This window comes from Lissotriton helveticus, chromosome 7 (genome assembly GCF_964261635.1).
Source record: "Lissotriton helveticus chromosome 7, aLisHel1.1, whole genome shotgun sequence".
NCBI classification, from domain to species: domain Eukaryota; kingdom Metazoa; phylum Chordata; class Amphibia; order Caudata; family Salamandridae; genus Lissotriton; species Lissotriton helveticus.
In genome coordinates, this window is record NC_136068.1 from 712,858,406 (window position 1) to 712,879,921 (window position 21,516).

Below are 21,516 nucleotides of genomic sequence, written 5' to 3' on the forward strand. Positions count from 1 at the left end.
CACTGGCTAGCATATGACAGGCACTCACTTCTGGAGTTGGGCACAGCAAGTCAATGGCACAACCCTGAGAAAGTCCGTACCGGAATTTCTAGAAAGAATGTTTTGGAGTTACAGGGAGGGCAAACTCGCACATTTACAGGGGTGCCCAGGATCATTCATAGTTGGGTTGTTTTTGAGAAAAAAAGACCAGTACATCCTAGAGTCTGCCCTGAATGAGATACAACCTGTGCTAGTGAGGGAACTGTATATTCAATTTAGACACGGGTTTCTCCCGCTGCACTTTTTCTCCAACAAATGGGCATGTACACTCTCTCTAGTTTGTCCGGGCTGTAAGAATGAACAGGATCAGAGCTGCATGCATTCTTTTTCTGCCCTGATTACAAGAAAATCCAGACGCCATTGGCTGACCCAAACATGTAGAAATCTGGGGACCAAACACTGTGTAGCGGAATTTAGGTTGTTGAAATGCAACACTCTATCCCCGATTGAATATGCAGAGTCACGCTTACTACTCTCTATGTGGAGTGTGCGCAGGTCGCTTCTCAAAACTATTGTACAGGACTAAGCTGAAAAACTTTTATTTCTTTATTTTTTAATCAGGCTTGCTCCATTTTTTTGATGTTAATATTATATGAGATTTTATAGAGTGCTTTTTTAGTGTTTTACCAATCTGAAACATATCAGCTCTATCTCTCTATATCAACTGTATATCTTATTAATATGGCACCATGTATGTGTTGTTATGTACATTGCTTATTTATTGGGGTGTGGGATAATAGTCTGCCATTGTAATATAGGACCCTGGGGCCTTGAGTTGAGGCACTGGAGGATGCTCGTATGTAACGTCAAAAAGTAACAAATATTTGGGGATGTAGTACCTTATTTACTAGTCCCACTCCAACAAAACAACATTGAAAATTGTTGGGCTTTTGAGAGGTCGGATTTACCATTCCCACTGTAAATTAAGCAAAACTGGAGAAAGCATTGGATTCTGTGGTTAATCAGGTTTACTAATACCTACTAGGCATCATTGAGGAAAGTGATGGATGCTGTGGGTGGGGAGAGGGCTGATTTAAAAATCCCTACTCCAAATTATGCAGCACATGGGAAGGCGCTGAACTCTGGGTGGTTACGATGTACTATGCCTGCTCCAAATAAAGTCAAATTAGGGAAATTGTTGGACTTTGGTGGGGTTGTGAATATTACTACTCTCACTCAAAACTAAGCAACATTCTGGAAAGCATTGGACTCTGAGGGGTCAGATTTACTATTCTCACTCCAAACTAAGGGGCCGATTATGATTGCGGTTTTTCCGCATCCTTCGGGCCGGCGGAGGACACCGCCGGCCCGGAGGATGCGGAAAAACCGCAGCGGAGCCTCCAAAGACCCACCGCCATATTAGGATGGCTGGTGGGTCTGCAATTCCATCCGCAGCTTATCCGCCGCGGTCGCCTTCCGACCGCGGCGGAAAAGCTCTAACCTGGCTGGCGGTGTCTATCAGACACCGCCAGCCATATTAGGATGGTGTGAAAGACATGCTTTTCCGCGGCGGCTTTTCCGCAGTGGAAAAGCATACGGACTTTCACTTCGGGGGCCCGTTGCGGGCCCCCTGGGTGACGAGGGGTGGGGGGTGCACATGGGGGGTACCTATGGTACCCCCCTGCATTTGCGTGCACAAAGCAGCAGGCACTGCACGATGCCTGCCGCTTTGTGCATGCAAATGCGATGCATGCATTTTTAACCTTGCGGCGGGTGCAGCTTGAAGCTGCACCCGCCACAATGTTAAAGATAGAGGATGTGACCGCCACCCTGGCGGTCACAACGTATCTGCTCGGAGGGAACGCCGCAGCCCTTGCGGACGTTCCCTCCTCCTCAGGGGTCGCGGATGGACTGTGACCGCCACCCTGGCGGTCACAACGTATCTGCTCGGAGGGAACGCCGCAGCCCTTGCGGACGTTCCCTCCTCCTCAGGGGTCGCGGATGGACTCAAGTCCGTCCGCGATCATAATCGACCCCTAAATTGTTGGATGCTTGGGGGGTTTGGGGTATGGTTATATTAACTATTCCTGCTCCAAACTAAGCAACACTGGGGAAAGGTTTGGTCTTTGGGACATGCAGATTTGCTATTCCAACTCCAAAGTGAGCAACATTGGTGGAAGTCCTCGACACTGGAAGGGACAAATTTACCATTGCCACTCCAGACTAAGCAACATTTGAGAAAGTGTTGGACTCAGGGTGGGGGCAAGTTTCCTATCCCCATTCTGAATTAAGCAACATTCTGAAAATTGTTGTAATTGGTTGCGTGAGATATACTATTCAGACTCCAAACAAAACCACATTTGGCAAAGTGTTGGACTCTGACTGGGTCAGATTTACTATTCCCACTCCAAACTAATCAATATTGGGGGAATGTTTTGGATTCTAAGGAGATAGATTAACAATTCCAACTCCAAACGAATCAAAATTGGAGAATGCATTGGACTCTGGATGAGTCATATTTACTATTCTCACTTCAAACTAAGCATTATTGTGGAAAATGTTGCACTCTGGGGATGTAGATTTACTATTCCCACTCCAAACTAAGCAACATTGGGGAAAGTCACGGACAAAGGCAAGGATTCTTGGGGGTGGTGGAGAGGGAACTTTCAGATTAACTATTTCCACTCTAAAGCTATATTGGGAAAGTAGGTGGACTAGAGGATTTAAATGTAGTATTCCATTATGAACATAGCAACATTGGATAAATTGTTGGACTCTGGGGGTGAGATATACTATTCCTACTCCAAAGTAAGCATCATCGGGCAGAGTTGGACTCTGAGGGGTCAGAGTTACTTGTCCCACTCCAAACTGAGTAAATATGGGAAAAAGTGTTGAAGACTGACAGGGTCAGATTTACCATTCCCACTCCAAAATAAGCACTGAGGACAGTGTTGGACTGGGGGGTGTCACAAATGTACTAAAGGCACTTAAACTAAACAACATTGTGGGAACGTGTTGTGCTCAGGAAAGATAAAATTTACTATTTCCTCTCCAACAAAATAAACAAAAACAAATACATGTTTTAATTAAACATAAATAAAAGAATGAAACAAACAGTAATAACTGATACTTAAAATGCAGATGTTATTGTTAAAACTAAAAAATATATACTTGCCATTGATATTCCAATCTTCAATATAATGCTACCAACGATATTGCCACATTAATATCAAGTACCATTGATATTTTGACATTGATATTAAGAATCCACAGCATGGGGAACACACCACATGCATCAGTGCTAGCCACCAGTAAGAGCAAAAGTAATCCTTTAAATTCCTCCATAATCTTGTCAATTCTTCCGTAGCTGTGTGACTTCAGTAAATATGTTTATATTTTCTTGAGGCCTTGTGCAGGAGAAACCAACAATACCGCTACATTCTCTATCCCCATGATAGGACTTATAGGGTATCTACCTCACTAAATGCACCTTCCCTAAACTGGGAAAAAAACAACTTCCTTTTCTAATAATTTTCTCACTATGAGGCCCCTCCAATTCTCTACAAGAGGCTTTATAAAAAAGAGTGAGCACTTCTCCTACAATTGTTCTTATTGTTCTGGCTGCCCTATGGGGAAGACACCTTCTCCGGAGTGCCTAGGGTACTGATTCACGAATAATCTCATTATAGGCATCCATCCTTGATAATTCTTGATAAATGGAATCTTTGGTGGGTGAGGGTCCCCTTTCATATATGGTTGGCCCAGTATTTTATGGAATCTATCTTGATGTGGTGGTACGATCAAAACCCATGTGAAGAGCTAATATTGGCAGGCATGTCTCCACTAGCTGGCTGCTAGTGGTAGGAATTGGTACTATAGGGCCTGAACACTTTTAGGTTATTGCCACTTCCTCTAAAATCTGAGGGTTTCATTTGGGTGGGGGTGTTGGAGTTTTCTGTTCTTTTGTGCACTTTTGTGGCTTTTCTTGGTGCTTTGTTTTTCCTTGCTGCAAGAGACTAGAATGCACTTTGGGACCTTTTTGGGCCTTGACATGTAATAGCCAGAAGGGCAAAATAGTTTGTTCTATTGATAGGGCCACAGCAAAAGAAAGAATACAGCAATTTATATTCTGCAGACAGACAAATGGGGAAGAGACAACCTAGAGGTGACCCTGGTGGACCCTCATCCTTCAGCTAGAGCCAGATGCAGCCTCCTTTGTTGTGTTGTCTTCATCCTCATAGCCATCCACTGTATATGATAATACATTTCAACAAGAGCCTGAGCGTATGTATAATCACGTTCATTTGAATATGTGGCATTCTTGCCTCAATGCATTATCTTTCTGGGAGTGTCAGGTGAAGAGCAGCCCTGCACAGTGGGGCTTGGTTTTAGGAGATTGTGTTCCAGCTACCCTCAGTGACAATGATGTGGGGATGTGGTACTTTATTTACCATTTCCGCTCTAACTAAACAACAATGAAAAAGTGTTGGGCTCTGTAGGGGGTCATATTTACCATTCCCACTACAAACTAATCAAAATTGGGAAAAGCACTGGATGCCGGTGATGGGGGTCACATTTACTATTACCAATCCAAACTAAGCAATATTGGGCAAAGAGTTGGAAGCTGTGGGGTGAGGAGTGCAGCAAATATACTATTTTTACTCCAGATTAAGCAACTCTGATTAAAGCTTTGGACTCTGGGTGGGTAAGATTTACTATTCCCACTCAAATAAAGTAAAATTAGGGAAAGTGTTAAACTACACTGGATACAGAAGATTTTTCAGCATAGCCCCAGCGCTGGTAGGTGGTGTCATGCGGTTCCACGTCAACTCTGTTTAACGCTGGAAGTGATGGCGAGAGAGGCATACAAGCTCCACCCATGTACACTGATGCCAGTTTCTTTTTTCTGCACCTTCATAGATGGATCTGAAGCTAACTCCTAATTTTCCAGTTAGTTCTCAAAATAATTTTATTGTACAAGGCAACATGTTCCATCCTAAAACTACAGGGTTTAAATCTTGTAGAGACAATTGCAAGAAAAATGTCTGTGACAGGCCCCAGCAGATGTGTCTCTGGTGTTTGGTCTCAGGCCACAAATCCAAGTCGTGTGAGAAGTGTGCCCTTATGCACTGGAAGGCCCTACTTGTCCCAACTGTCTGTGCCTGGTCTTGAAACCGGGGCTGGCCCTTGTGGACCAAGCTCAGAAGCTGTTGTGAGGCTCCCAGCCTCACCCTCTTGCCTCTCCCCTCCACTTGGTATTTATATCTTTTCTTTTTCTCAGCATTATCTTTGCCTATTTGACCTTTTTTCTCTCACTCTTGTTCACGTGCTTTTTCACTAGAATTCTGCTTTATGGATTTTTGACGCTTTCCTTCCTTCTGGTTTTGCTCTCACACTCGGATTCTGCTTTTTGCACTCTCACTTAGATTCTATTTGCCCCTTTACCTGTTTCTTCCTCTCATTTGTGCTTTCCCACTCGTATTATGCATTTTGCTCTCCAACTCGCATTCTGCTTTTTTTCCACTTTACCTTTTCTCCTCCCATTCTTGGTCTCTAATCTGTATTTCGTTTTTTGCTCTCTCACTCGTAATCTGCTTTTTGCCTGCTTCATTTCCTCTCACTCTTTGCTCTCTCAGCTGTTTTACTTTTGTTTTTGTTTTTAACCGGTTTGCCTATTTTTCAGCTGCTTTTTGCCTCCTTTTTGCCCCTGGTTTATCAGTTATTTTTCTGCTTTTTCCTTCGCTCCACTCTTTGTACGGCCTTTTCTTCCATCTGTTCCATGATTTTACCCCTGTGCCTCACTTCAGCCCTGCCCACTGTCCCTGGAACTCCTTCCCTCTCCTGCTCCTACTTAATGACATCTGAAGCGCAGACTAGCCATTACGCCAGCACTGCCTATCCCTGCTGGCCCCACATACCTGTGCCTGGTCCTCTGACCAGGTCTGGCCATTGCCAACACAGCTCCAATGCTGTTGTAAGGCTCCCAGCCTTGAATTCTTGTCTCTTTCCTCCACCTGGTACTTCACTCTTTTATTTTCCTCAACACTCCTTGCATGTTTGATCCTTTTCCCTCTCAATCCTGCACTCTCACATATATTCTGCTTTATTTTTTGCCTCTTTGTCCCTTATCTTCCTCTTATTAGTGCTATCTCACTCACATTCTGCTTTTTGACACTTTGACCTTTTCGCCTCCCATTCTAGCCCCGCTTTTTCTGCTTTTTGCTCCCTCACAAAAATTCTGCTTTTTGTTTGATTATTAACTCTCTTACTATTTGCTCTCTCATTCCCGTTCACCCTCTCAGCTGTTTTTTTCACAGATTTTCCTCTTTTCAGACCCTTTTTGCCTCCTTTTTGGGCTTGCTTCTCATCTGTTTTTCAGTGACGGCCGGCACTAATCGGGGGTGGCGGGCGGGGGCAGGGGCGAGGTAGTGTGAATGCAAATAAATAAATAAATAACTTACCTTATCGCCTCTACGTCTCTCCTCGACGTCAGGAGGATTCCACCAAACAGGAACCACAAAGCACCCAGGCTCCCCTGACCAATCACAATGCTGCAATGCAGAGTTGTGATTGGTCTGTGCACTGTAGTTTGGCGCTCAGACGGGGTCTAGGGGTCAGGGCATGTTCTCCACACAGGCTGTAATGCAAACCACTCCTCCCCTGCTCTTTGAGCAGAGCAGCCCCGCCCACCCCCAAAGCAGCATGAAAATATAAAATGATAATAAATGTTAGCTATCATCATTTTATGCTTCTTTTATTTACACTCCTTGAAAGCAGTGGGGCGACTCTCCTTCGCCTTAGCAGAGGAGCCGCCACTGCTGTTTTCGGCTTTCTTTTCAACTCTACTCTTCTTTTTGCATCCCACCCTGTGGCCAGTCTTTCCCCACACAGTGGTCACACATGCTTCCTGCCACAACTGCCACTCTCTCCAGCCCTTCTCACCACCCGATCCCCTACCTCCACTCCTACTTTGATAGCAGCAGTGTGGACTAGCCATTAAGCGGCACTTCTTGGCCCTGCCTCTCCCACCTACCTGTACCAAACTCCAAGGCTGTTGTGAGGCTTCCAGTCTTGAACTCCTGTCTCTGTCCTCCTCCTGGTAATTCTCTTGTTTATTATTTATTGCCTTTTGACCTTTTTCCCTTTCATTCTTGCTCTCACTAGTTTCCCACTTTTTGTATCTATGTCCCTTTTCTTTGTCTCATTTTTGCTCGTCCATTTATTCTGTTTTTTGCTGTCTCGCTCACATTCTACTTTTTACATCTTTAACATTTTTCGTCCTCTTGTTTTGCTCTCTAACTTTTATTCAGTTTTTTGCTCTCTCCCTCGCACTCTGCTTTTTGTCTGCTTCTTTCTTCTCACTTTTGCTCTCTAATTCCCGCTCGTCTTTTCCATCTTATCTCATTCTACACTATTTTGCTTCTTTTTCAGATGCCTGTGGCCCCCTTTTTGCAGTTTCTCAGCCTTTTTAAGTATTTTACATTTCTTTTCTCATCCTTGTGTACAATTTTTTCCCCTCTGCGGCCCTCCCTCCTTTTCCCTTGTTGCTCTTCCCCTGCCTACCTCCCCTGGTACTCTGTCAGCCTCTTGCCACTACTTAATGCCAGCTGAAACCCATAAGTTCCATTGGTACATCGAAGACACGCAAAAAGCAAGCCCAACTGCGCCTATCCATCCCCCCCTGGACCTAGGGCCAGGACCCATGGTTCTTCTCCTAAATACTGTCCCTTTAGACACTACTGTGACACAGCCATCAATACCTTGATTGAACTACAGACACTCTTCTTACTGCTGCAGCTGGGCCTCCCCTGCTGATACCAAAGATGTGTTCTGCTGTGTCACCTGCTACATGTTATGTGCTCCCACCCGTGACCCTGCACCCCACATTCCCCCCTCACACAGCTCCCAACCCTTCCTGTCCATCCTCCTCCTTAACACCCACTCACTGGCCAGACACCACCGAAGTCTGGGACCTTTCGCACACCCACTCACCGGACATGCACTTCCTGACTAACACTTGGCTCACCCCAACATTGGCCCGACATTGCCACAGTGATCTCCACTGAATATAAGATTGTAAGACAGGACAGAGCTTGGAGAATCATCGGAGGAGGACTAGCCGTTATCTACAAAACATTCACTATTTCACTACATCTGCAAACAACAGTAAAACCATGGAACACCTGGATTTTAAACTACAGATCACAAACAACTCAACTTTGTGGTCACCCTCATCTACTAGCCTCCCGGACCTCAATTCAACTGGGGCAACAGCATTGAAAACGTTATCATTCCTTTGATGCTTGACTCCAACACCTTCAACTTCCACAGGGACTTCAAGTACCACCTGGAGAGCTTCACAGATCTCGACAACCTCCTGAAAGGAACTAACGATACTTGGACACACCCTGCAAGTGGTGGTCCCCACCACTGCCACATCACATCTCCTGGACCCCATTTCCAGGCACTTTAACAATATCATAATGGACAAGCCAATCCCCTTCACCCTGACTGACCATGCTCTCTTCCACTGCAACCTCTTCATTCCCCACTGTCACGAAACGCAGAGCTCCAAGCCCAGCAACTACAGAAACACAACAAACTCTCATGATCCAACACCAAATTCCATGGCTGAGATCGCCTACAGTGCCAATGTCTTGACTCCACTCAGGAGCACCACCAGTACTAGGCCTCAAGCAAGTTGGTACACAGAAAAACTAAGGCTTACCAAATGCCGCTGCAAACAACTTGAAAGCAATAACCCCTGACGAAACTGACAAATTCATCTATGAATCAGTCTTCAGGTTCTACCACCAGCAAATCAGATCCACCAAGCAATCAGCACTGACCAAATGCATCTAAAATAGCACAAACAACGAAATCTTCACTATAGTGAAGGATTCCACTTCCTAAGCCACACGCTGTATAACCATTACTCATTTGTAAGACAGCTTCACCAGCCTTCCCAAGTATTTCAGTGATAAGATCAGCAATGTATGCAATAACATTAAGCCCCAACGGGACCCTCCTACCCTTTCAGGCCTCTTGCCCATCAAGACTAACACCAGAATTCCATCATGATCACATGGCCCACCATCACCACATCAGACACTGCAACCATGTGCAACAGTCACTCAGGAGCACCATCATACACCTGCCCACAACTTATTTTAACCAAACGACTGGACCCCATCCGCTCTGCCCTGACCACTATAGTCAACAGGTCCCTCAACCCAGGCATTTTCCCAGATACCTGGAAGCATGCTACAATACTACACCACCTGAACAAACCCTCAGTGGACGCAAAAATGCTTGCTAACTACCGACCAATCTCCTTGCTGCCCTACTCTGTTAATCATCACTAAGCGACTAGCTGACCACCTAAACAACACCCACCTGCTAAAGCCCACCCAGTCTAGATTCAGGCCTAACTACAGCACCAAGACCACCCTCACTACCGCCACAGGTGACATTCAACTGATCAATGACAGAGGACAGCCAGAGCCCTCATCACACTTGACTTATCTGCTGCCTTGTTCATCGTTTTCCACCCCATCCTCATACAATGCTTCCACAAAGCCAGCATAAAAAATCCACTCTCTTGTGGATCTTCTTCTTCCACTCTAGTTGCACCTAGTCAGTCAGCCTGCCTCATCTTCAAATTACCCTAAGGATTTTCTCTGAGCTCCACACTGTTCAACACCTACATGGCATCATACGGATCTACTAAATCCATAGATATCCAGCTAATCCCTTCTCTCTCTGATGAAACACCCAGACCAATTTCACCCACTGCATGTCCAAAGTCATCAGTTGGAACGCGACAACTGTCTGAAACATGACACAGGCAAAATGGAAGTGGTGCTCTTAGGCAAGAGCACCTTGCTATGGAGCTCCCTTTGGAAGTTAGCCGATCTTGGGCCAACACTCTGCCTAGTAACCCAAGGAATAGTCTCAAACAACAACTTGTGATGGCCAGTCACGTCAATGCAATTGCCTCCTCCTATTACCACACGCTCAAGATCATAAAAAAAATTCAAATGGCTACCGATCAACACCCACAGAACCGTCCACTGGCCCTCATCACTAGCAGATTGCACAACTGCAACACACTCTATGTCAGCATCACTACTCACCTGGCCTGAAGACTCCAGACCAATCAAAACACAGTATCCAACCTCACACTCAATCTCCCACCATGCACATGCATCACCTCACACCTCAGTGACCTCCACTGACTCCCAAGTCTTGAACGTGCATCCCTCAAATTCCTCCCACATATGCACAGTCTTGCACAATCTAGGCTTCTCCTACCTCAACAGCTGCATCAGTTGCCACCACCCAACCAGAAACCTCTGCACTTCTGGCCTTTACCCTGCAAATCAAAGCCAGATCTGGCTGTAGAATTTTATCATACCTAGCTCTTAAAGTTTGGAATGACCTCCGCCTACACATCAGAAGCATGTCCTCAGTGCTTGGATTTCACAAGAAACTTAAGACATTGTTATTTAACCAGACCATCAGACACAGCCAGGGCAACCCCTCTTATCAGTGCAAGGATACCCTTCCGGGTGAGCCACGTTACAAATAACATAACATAAAATAAAAAGGCTATCCAAGATTGCGAAACAAATCTGTACATCTCTGAACACCAAAGGAATCGATTATCCTCCTTCCCACTGGAAGTTGAGAGTTTGGACCTGTTAACGCATCTTTGAGCATGCTTAATCCTAATTTCTTACCTAAGACCACTCAGATAGAGAGTCAAAGAGAATTGAGGCATTCAGAAAATGGATGTTCTCAGCAATCTTCACCCTTTGCTCACTCAACACCAGTCGATTGCTGGATAAGTACTTCCATGCAGTATGGGGCATGGTTAGAGATCTTTCTAGCAGCCCTGGAGAAATTCTGTGCCTACCTGGTGCAAACTATTCAGCACACATTCATATGTGTTATCAGATCAGGACTGGACACTACTGGCTGCTTAGGAAGAGCAGTTGCAACATGCATTCGTGTCCCGGTGCCATGCATGTACAAGATCCATGGGCTTATTGGGTGACACACAGGCTTCACTCACGGATATGTATTTTGATATGGCAACTCCAATTTGGTGAGAAGACTGATTCTGCACTACAGGCTTCAAAGAAGGCAAAGCCACAGTGTGCACCCTCATTCTCTCTACACCCACCAGACAGTGTCCTCACCAGTGTTGCACCTTTGGTGGTATCTCTAGGGGCCCTGACATACAGGGTACTCCAAGACTCATCACCACATCAAAAGGCACCCCAATCCTTTTGGGGTCGGGGTAGGGGATATAGCAGGCAATATTCAGACCAGCAAGGACAGCAAACCTCCTAGATCCCTACTTCTCCTGCAGGAGCCTCCAAGCCACTTACGTTAGCCATTAGCAGTACATGACCACCCAGTTGGAGGAAGAATCACTGATTTACACACAAGGGGTGACAGGCCATAACATCCAATAGGTGGGTCCTGCAAATAGTTCAAAGGGGCTACTGCCTGCCATTACCTTCTGACCCACTGAATCTTACACCCACTGTAGAATGGCATTTGGATGAACACTTGTCCATCTTACTGTGAGAAGTTCAGGCTGGTTTGGCAAAAGGAGCCATAGAGCACACTGGCCTTGGAAATCATAGATGAATGTTACTCCAGATATTTTTTTTGTGACAGAAAGGGGATGAGGCCTTCGTCCTATGTTAGATCTCTGGCATTTCCATTACTTTCTGCACATGTTCTAACGGCTCGGCTTCTATCTGCCCTGGAGGCAAGAGACTGGATGGTAGCGCTGGACCTTCAGGATGTCTATTTCTATGTTCCTGTCCTGCAAGCCCAAAGGGGCCACTTGCTGTTCATGGCGGGCAAGCAGCATTTTCATTTTGGGTTCACTATCAGTTTGCTGAAGACGCACGTGACTCTTTCACAGAGGCTCCCTTTCCATAAAGATATCCTGGGTATGCTGCATTATTAGGCATTCCCTCTAGATCAGCATGCACAGGTCTTTCAGGCTAAGATCCTGGTGTTTCCGCCTCAGTCTTGCCATTCTGTGAGGGTAGGTCTTAGTATTCTTGGCCTATTTGCCTCCTGCATCCTGCTTGTCAACCATGCCAAATGGCATAGATGGGCTCTACAGTGGGATCTGAAGGCTCAGTGACCTTCATCAAGGGAGCCTGCCAGATTCCATCCTGGTTTTGGAGAAGACTTCGAAAGATCTGTGCCAGTGGCTGCTCAACTGACATTAGCCCAATGGCAGACCCCTCTCCCTATTTCACCCGGAGCTGAAGGTGGTGATGGATGCACCTCTGTTGGGTTTGGAAGGTCATCTGGGAGAGTTGGATATTAGAAGTCTCTGGTCTCTGATGGAGACTTGTCTCCAGATCAACCTGTTGGAGTAGTAAGGCTTTTGTTTGGCAGAGAAGCTTTCCTGCCGTCCATCAAGTGGAGACTTGTTCAGGTCCTCACGGGCAACACCACCCCCATGTGATATTACAACAAGCAGGCTGAACTGCTTGTGCCTAGACTGAGGTCGTGCATCTCTGGAAACTTCTGAATTGTCAGGACATTTATCTGACCATGCACCACTTAGAAGGATCTTTAAATGCTAGGGTGGATGACCCAATCTGGTGAGGCCAAGTGGATCATGAATGGCAGTTACTTCAGGAGGTGGCATAGCTCTACTTTCAACAGCGAGGAGAGCTATGGCTCTATCTCTTCGCCACCACTGAGATTTTTCAATATCATCACTGTTGCATTCTGGAGTACCCCAGAAGGCTCTCTCTCAGGGACACATTCTGCCTACAGTAGAACTTTCTGTGTGCCTTCCCTCCATTCCCTCTCTTGCCCTGAGTTCTGAGAAAGATCAGAAATGACTGGGCCTAAGTCATTTTATTGGATCCGGATTGAGCCAAGAGAGTGTGGTACCCAGAACATCTGGGCATGAGCATCTATATTATGATTAAACTGCTGCTTTGGGCTCATCGTCTGTTGCATAAGCAGGGCAGAGTCTTGCACCCATGCCTGACAAACCTGCATATTCATGCATGGAGTTTGAGTATCTGTAGTTGACTACATTCAATCTTCCTCCCAAAGTAGTAGATGTCATCCTTAGCACTAGGCGTCCTTCAACAAAGTCTGTTTATGCCAGACTCTGGGACAATTTTGTGGATTATTGTGACACCTGTAATACAGGCTCATTGCAGGCCAAATTGTCAGATGTATTGTTTATTTTTTCTTTGGCCCAGCAAAGACTTGCAGTGGACACTCTTATTTGTTTACCCATTCTGCACTCTTTGCAGTTACCGGGTCAGCTGTCCTTGTTCAAATAATTTGGTGTGAAACAATTTCTTGAAGGCATCATTCATGTTTACTCCTAAACCATTTGTGATGCCACAATGTAATTTTAATGTGGTCCTTATTTTTCTTACGTGTATCCCTTTTGAGCTGATACAAAGTTGCCCTCTATGCCTCATGACTCTAAAGACAGTCTTTTTCACTGCAATAAGTTCAATTCACTGTGTGAGTGAGCGTCTTACTTCTTTAGTCCAATCATCCCACACCACCTTCTTTCACAGCAAGCTGGTGTTGAGAACTAGAGCAGCCATTCGACCGAAGGTTGTAACTCCCTTTCATGTCGGACTTTTCATCTCACTTCTGATGTTATTTGTTCCACCTCACCCCTCAAATGAGAAGGAGAAACTCCATAATTTCCATCCCAAAAGGACGCTGAGATTTATATATATCTCACCAATTACCATTGGGTAGAAAATCAGCTCTTAATGGGGTTTTCTGGGGCGAAGAAAGGCAAGACAGTGCAGAGAAGGACTTTGTCCAGGTGGATAGTACTGTGCATCAAGCTGGAAGCAGCTTCCAGAATGAATGAGAGCCCATAATATTGGGGCTAAGCCTGCTATCACTGCGTTGGGTGGTGGAGTGTTTGCCCTGAGTATTAGTCCAGCTGCAATGTGGGCTTCAGTGCACACATTCATAAAACACTACTGCCTTGACAACCAGGTCCAGTGGGAAGGGCATTTTGGCTGTTTGGGCCTGCAGGATATTTTCTTCTGAGCCATCCTACAGACCCACCACCTGAAGAGGTACTGCTTTCAAAACAATTCTAAAGGTGGGGTATCTGCGGTTAGAAATATCCATCTAAAGGACAAGTTACTTATCTTTGGTAATGCTCTTTCTGGTGGCTATCTGTCTAACCCCAGATTCCTCACTGTCCTCTCCGATCCCTGTTCTGTGGAATGGCTATCCATTAAAAAAGTCAGAATTAGAGATCTGCATACTAACACAGTTAATTGAGTTTTGGGTTGCATAGCGGAGGGCATGGAAAGTGTCAAGAAAGAAACTGACATCAGCCCCCTTTGGAGGCACTTATGTGCGGCTCCAGACGTCCCTTCTGGGGTGGAATGGAGTCGACGCAGAGTCACACGATACCACCCACTTAAGCGGAGGAGCTATGCTGAAAAATCTTCTGGATCCATTTTGGCACCTGGGAATATTCTAAAGGTGAGGAATCTGCAGTTAGATAGAGTATCCACCAGAAAGAGCGCTACCGAAGGTAAGTAACTTTTTCTCCACGCTGGAACTTTGAGAAGGCACTAAAATGGTCATCCCTTTCTCCCTGATGATCAGTGCTTAAATTCTGCTAGTGGTTATAGATGGGGCCCACTTGTCCTCATTTTTGGGGACCGCCACTTATTTTTTCTCAAAAGGCTATGATTTAGTTCAAGAGAGGAAAAAACAAAAAGTGGAACAAAAGGATATACAGAAAGTCATACAAAGAGATAAAAACCAGGGTGAGAAAGAACCTGCAAGGGTCAGATAAGGAGGATGGTAGTGTCTGGCATTGGATGAAAGAGGCAAAAGGTGGGATCAATACTGCACATTCTTGGCATTCAGCACTCTGGTTAGGTCGAGCTGACCTAGCATTCAATGCGAAAGCATTGAATGCGGTCAGCAAGACAACTAATGTTACCCGTATTTGGGAATGTGGACACGAGAGGGTGCACGAGCGCAGATTTGCTCAGATTTGACCTCGTGAGCACGCACGGCGCCGTGCCCCTCTCGTGCCTCATTCCCATGCGCAAACACACTCCACACTCACGCATGCGCACATACACACACACACTGCATACACACACGCAGACCCACGCGCACACACACAGACACATTCGAACACACACAGACACACGCGCCTACACCCCCCCTCCCACTTACCGGGCTCTTTCGGCGTGTTCCGTGTCTCCTCTGCAGCGCTGGTCGGGCACTCACTGGGCTGTTGCTGGGGATCGGGCTCATCTCTGCGGCAGTCTCGTCGCGGCACCAGGGGGCAGGACTTCACTTCCGGGGCTCCCTCCAGCACCTGGGAGCCCTGCAACACTCTGGTTGTTTTGCTGTTGGCAGCCCCGGGACTCTCCTCAACTCATGCGGAGAGGCCATCAGTCGGCCGGCTTCACTTCTTCCTCGGCGGCGGCGGGCGGGACTTCCTGCCGGATTGCAGGCCCCGCCCCCGTCTCAGCCAAAAGTGCCTGACTTCCGGTTTTCACGGAGCACGGCTGCGGCGGTGATTTTTTTTTTCTATTTCCAGTACTGCGTGGACAGCGGCCATGCAACACTGGTTTGTCAATGTGGCCCAAGTCAACGTACAAATTAACAATGTGAGACGGGCAGGCACCGTTTAGCAATTTTATTTCGGAATTCCCTCAGGTAAGGCATTCAACGGAGCAAGTGCGTGGCTCATTCAACTCACATAATCAACTGTGAATTGATATGTGGCTTAATGTTGGGGTGGTGTGGGTATTTTACTTTTCTGGCTGCTGGCTTGCTTCTTCACTAACCTTGGGGGACATGAGTCAGTGCCCCATGGAACACTTCCAGGTGACGCACTAAATGAAACATTATTTCCGATGCAGAGACCGGTGCTTAGGCTGTTGCTGCGGCTCCCGGCTTCAGAGCACAGGCTGTGGATGGATTGCGGCGGTCTGCAGAGCCCCGCATACACACACTGCAGCCCCCACCGCAGCCACGGCCGCCACCAGCGCCCTACCCGCCGAGGCCCGGCGGCCGCCCGAACCCATGAGTGCGGATTCGCGGCCACCGTCCGAACACTTACCCGGAGACCCCCGAGCATGTCCCCGGCGGCCCTCCGAGCCGTTCTCCTTGGGGCGGCCCACAGAACCCACTCACCCCCGGACCTCAGACCCCTACCCCTCTCGCTGGGCCTCGGAGGCTCCACCGGCCCGGCGCGCCCCCCACGGGGGCCGCATCATGGGCTCGCTGCTATTCGGAGACATGGCCCGAGGCATGGCTGCCCCCGCCCGCGGGCCTCTGCTGCTCGCGCCCCCTTCGCCGGTGCCCTCGGCCCTGAGGGATGACTTGGGCTCGGACATTCATCTGCTGCAGACCCTCAATGTCCGCTTCTGCCGCTTCCTGTCCCGGGTGCACGAGCTGGAGCAGCGGAACCGGACGCTGGAGGGGCGGCTGGAGCGGACACCCCGCGAGCCGGCGGCGCCCACCCGGCCGGACCGCTTCCGCACCTTTACCCGAGACCAGGGGGTGCAGACCGGGCCTTCTCAGGGCTCCATGCCCGGCACCATCTGGAACTACACCCAGGTGCGGGGCACGCACACCGTGCAGGGACCAGGAGTGACATGGACGCATCCTGATGGAGTAGGGGTCCAGATCGATACCATCACCCCCGAGATCCGGGCGCTCTACAATGTGCTGGGCAAGATGAAGAGAGAGCGGGACGAGTACCGGCGGAGGTGAGTATGGGGTACCCTGCGATCACCATCCTGTGACTGTGGTGCAATGCCGTCCGAACACTAGCACATTTCATGTACACTTTCAGCTACTTCCACCACTACCTGATTAGATCTGCATCCCCTTTATCATCACTTATGAACACTGCTCCTCCTCTCACCATAATCAGTCTTAGCATCTCTCACTGACTAGTTAGTGCACAGTACTTCTGTCATCATAACTGGTGTATAGGAGTTACTTTATCGCTGGCCCATACCAGGCAATGCTCACGATCTGGCCCTGCTAACTGGTTCGGTTGTTGTGAGCCCTCACACATTGGCTTGAAATGCACCCCAACATATGACCTCTATAAATAAGATGTAAGACTAATCGATAGAGGACACTGCCATCTTAACTGATCAATACCAGGCATTGGCGTTTTCACATGTCTATAGCACATTGCAACCGTTTTAGAAAGCCATCACTGCTAATCTACCCAGGGCATTTCCTCACTGCTTACCTTTTGAGCCAGAACAATGTTGTGATACACTTGACAACCACTTAATTGTATTTGCCTCACCTGGAACTAACAGGCCTGCCCACACAACAACCCATAGCTTAGCATGACAAAACATAGCATAACAAAACAAAGCATAGCATAAAATAACAAAGCATAGCATAACATAACAAAGCATAGCAAAACAAAACATAGCACAGTAGACCAAACATAGCATAGCATAACAAAACACAACAGAACATAGCAGAACAAAACATAGCATAACATAACAAAGCATAGCGTACCAAAACATAGCATAACAAAAAATAGAAAAACACAACAAAACATAGCATAGCATAACATAACACAACAAAACATAGCATAGCACAACAAAACACAACACAACATAGCTTAGCATAACAAAACAAGCTTAGCATAGCATAGCATAAGAAAACATAGCATAACAAAGCATAGCATAGCATAACAAAACATAGCATAACAAAACATAGCATAGCAAAACATAGCATAGCATAATAAAACACAACAAAACATAGCATAGCATAACAAAACATAGCATAGCATAACAAAGCATAGCATAGCGAAACACAACAAAACATAGTATAGCATAACAAAGCATAACAAAACAAAGCATAGGATAGCAAAACAAAACATAGCATAGCAAAACAAAACATAGCATAGCATAACAAAACATAGCATAACATAACAAACCATAGCATAACAGAACACAACACATAGCATAACACAACATAGCAAAACACAACAAAACATAGCATAGCTTAACAAAACACAACAAAATATAGCATAGCAAAACAAAACATATAATAGCATAGCAAAACATAGCATACCAAACACAATATAGCATAGCATAGCATAACAAAACAGCATAGCAAAACTAAGCATAGCATAATAAAACACAACAAAACATAGCATAGCATAACAAACAACACATAGCATAGCCTAACAAAACATAGCATAACAAAACACAGCATAGCATAACATAACAAATCAAAGCATAGGATAGCAAAACATAGCATAGCATAACAAAACAAAACATAGGATAGCAAAACAAAACATAGCATAGCATACAGCATCACTCCGCACCACCACAGCATCACTCAGGGGCACCACAACATCACTATGTGCTACCACAGCATCACTGAACGCCACAGCATCACTCGTTCGCTAATCACAACATCACTTAGCGCCACCCCAACATCAATCTGTGCAACCATTCAACAACACCTGGTTCAAATATGTTCTCTCAATGTTTCAAGCTTTATTACAAATGTAACACAAAGATGTTAATATTTCACTTCTGTTCTTGGATTTTCATCACAATAAAATACACTGAACATAATCTTCACAAAAGTTATTCACAAACGTTTAAGCTATTGCCATTATAAATTACAATAACTTTTATTTAAGTATTAATTATTTTTTAAAAAATGTAAGCCATTGTTATTTGTAATATCAATACATCTAAGTCACTTAAATACAACACATATTGCATTACAAATGCTATATGTGTCACATTTGCAAAAGTTACAACTATTTGCATTGTAAATGACAAAGCTATTAATTTCGCAATTTTCAAAACCAACACAAATACAAAATTTGTCATTTACAATACCAATAGCTCAAACTTTCCTAATGCGAGACCTATTGCATTGCAAATGCTTGTTTTTTTTATAGCACTGGCAGTGGATTCTGAGCAACACCTTGGGCCCCAGTACTTATTCTTTTACACATTGAGCACTGTTGATGCACTCAAGAGAGGAGTTTTGAATAATGCTGCAAGGGAGGGAGAGGAGGCAAGGGGTAAGGGGGAGTCATATTGTTTTGGCTTGTGTGTCCGAGAGGAACCTGGGCTGAGCCATAGCCAGACATTTGATTCAAACGAGACTCGACCCTTTAGTGGCATGGCTGCCTCTGTTTTCTACATGTTTCCAGGGCAATGATGATATAGCCTTCCCAGATGTTTGTGTTTTGGTCAAGTTCTAACTTTTTCATGAATGCCATATTTTTTCACAAAGTGAAAAAGTTGTACTCTATTACTCTCTTGATCAATCAATCAATCAATCAATCAGGGTTTGTAAAGCGCGCTACTCCCCCGTGAGGGTCTCATGGCGCTCTTGTACAGCTCCGAATCAGTCGAAGAGCCAGGTCTTGAGGTCCTTCCTGAACGTGTGCAGGGTCGGGGAGCCTCTGATGTTCACAGGGAGCTCGTTCCAGGTCTTGGCTGTGATGTGAACTATACTAAACTGCAGGGGGTGACAGAAATGTCATTATTCTTCTCTGTAGGTTGCGCTAAGGGTACGCCACGCGGCTATATTCTCATGCTGCAGGGAATAGAACAAAGAAAGGGGTGAGGAGTTAGTGCTTGGAAAAATTATCAGTAATATTTGTGAGTCTGCTTCTTTTTCTATGTTGCACGATGTACGTTCTGCCCTCCATCCGGACATCTCTTCAACACCAATCTCTATATTGGTGTGTCACATTTAATATGGGGTTATTTCATGAATACTCCCATTATAGTGTCTCTGGTAGGGAAAGAAAGGGTCTTTATGTGAGGGAAGAGAAACTTGAAAAAGGGAATGGACATTTTCTGAAGCATAAGGTTTTCGCAACGATGTAGGAACCTTACAATATAAACTCTAGGGTGAAATAAGGGAGGCGCGAGTAAAGAAGATTACCGAGAAGCGAGTGATGAAGATTAATACTAGGTAATCTGGGAACTAGGAAGTGCTTTGACTCTGCTGTTGTTTATATCATGTTTCAGGAGCACCTACATGTGTGGTATTTCAGTATCTGGAAAGAGGGTTTCAGCGCCCCTAAGGGAGAAAAAGGGAATTGCACATACTAAAGTTCAGACCCTGAAGCATTCAACAGGAAATGCTAAAAAAAAAAAAAAAAAAAAAAAGATGGCAGAATCAAGAAGCATCACGACCTTCAGGCCCAGGGTCTTAGTTTGCTTACAATAAAGAGACAATGCATCTCACATGTCTATGTGCACTTCAGAGAAACCTAATCTAAATGGAGTTCCCTCTTATGGAATGAATGTGTTGCCTGTTTTCTGACTTGGTTTTCTGTTTTTTGTTTTTTAGCGTTCCAGGCTGTGCGGATAACTCCTTAAAAAGGCAAATGCTTCCAAACCTGCTAGATGAGAACCTTGTTTACACCTGTTAAAAACTCTGTAGCCAGGACTACTGCCTCCCGCCACGCAATTGAAAGCCATTCCGCCGGATTTGCTACTTGACGCTTCCTGACTAAGACTACACAATATGCTGCAGTTTATTAAAATCGCATTTGTCGATTTAGAGTGGCAAAGAGAACGCTGCCAAACTATGTGCTTTCATTGAAGAAGATAAAGGTTTGAACAAAATACAGCATAACAGAAGGTCAAGGAACACACCTTGGATATGGAACCAAAGTTACCAAGGAACCATCCAATGTATCCCTGCTGTGCAGGGGGGTGATTTTAATGTAACTCCATCAAATAGCGGGATTGAATATAAACATATTAAACACACACAGGGAAAAATAGGAGAAGTACTCAAAAAAACATCAGAAGATGTTTACAATAAATGATTACATTGTCAGTGTCTGGCTTGCTTACTCCAGGGGGATCTCTTTGCATAAAAACTCAGGAACAGCAAAGTTGCAAATCTTGGAATCCAAACAACGGAAACACACCGATGGTGAATTTGTTGATCTGATTTCAGAGTTCCAGAAACTGGCAGGTGGAATTTGAAGGAAAACACGAAATCCAACTGGATAAGGATTCCTGTCCTGTGGCATCTCGTAAAAATTGCCCATTGTCTTACGTTTAGTTTTGTAAGAGCAGAATTGATCAGTGTGACAGACAAAGCCATCCAATTACATTTCCAAAATGGCAGCGTGTCCTTCCAGCATGTTCCTCGATGGAGCCTATCAGAGGTGCTCGTCTTTAAGCATTTTGTTCCCTCTTGTAGAAATATAACTCACGTTTGGGCTGTACCTTTGCAACATATGGGAAAGAGATGGCTCTAACTTGGCAATAGTTAAGGGTATCATAAGACATTCATATGAAGGATAGAGCGATGGAATCATTCTCACTCATGGTAGCATGTCTAAATGCGTAGGTGTGGATGGTCTAGGGAAACCTGTGTGTTTATGATGACAAAAACAAAAGTAGACACAATCTTGTCATTGTGTAGTTTTCCAAATTCAGTGGGATGTATATGAGCTTTATATGTCTATTTACACGTTGCTTTTTC

At 45.5% G+C, this 21,516-nt stretch overlaps 1 protein-coding gene across 1 annotated transcript in view; it reads left to right on the forward strand.

The window, feature by feature from the left end:
• The window catches only part of JAKMIP2 (janus kinase and microtubule interacting protein 2), a 185,799-nt gene extending 164,940 nt beyond the window's left edge, over positions 1-20,859 (forward strand). The window contains exon 21 of the mRNA XM_078650655.1: positions 20,365-20,859. The gene's annotated coding sequence lies outside the window, so the exon portion shown is untranslated. The remainder of the gene's footprint in view (positions 1-20,364) is intronic.
• The last annotated feature ends 657 nt before the right edge of the window (positions 20,860-21,516 follow it).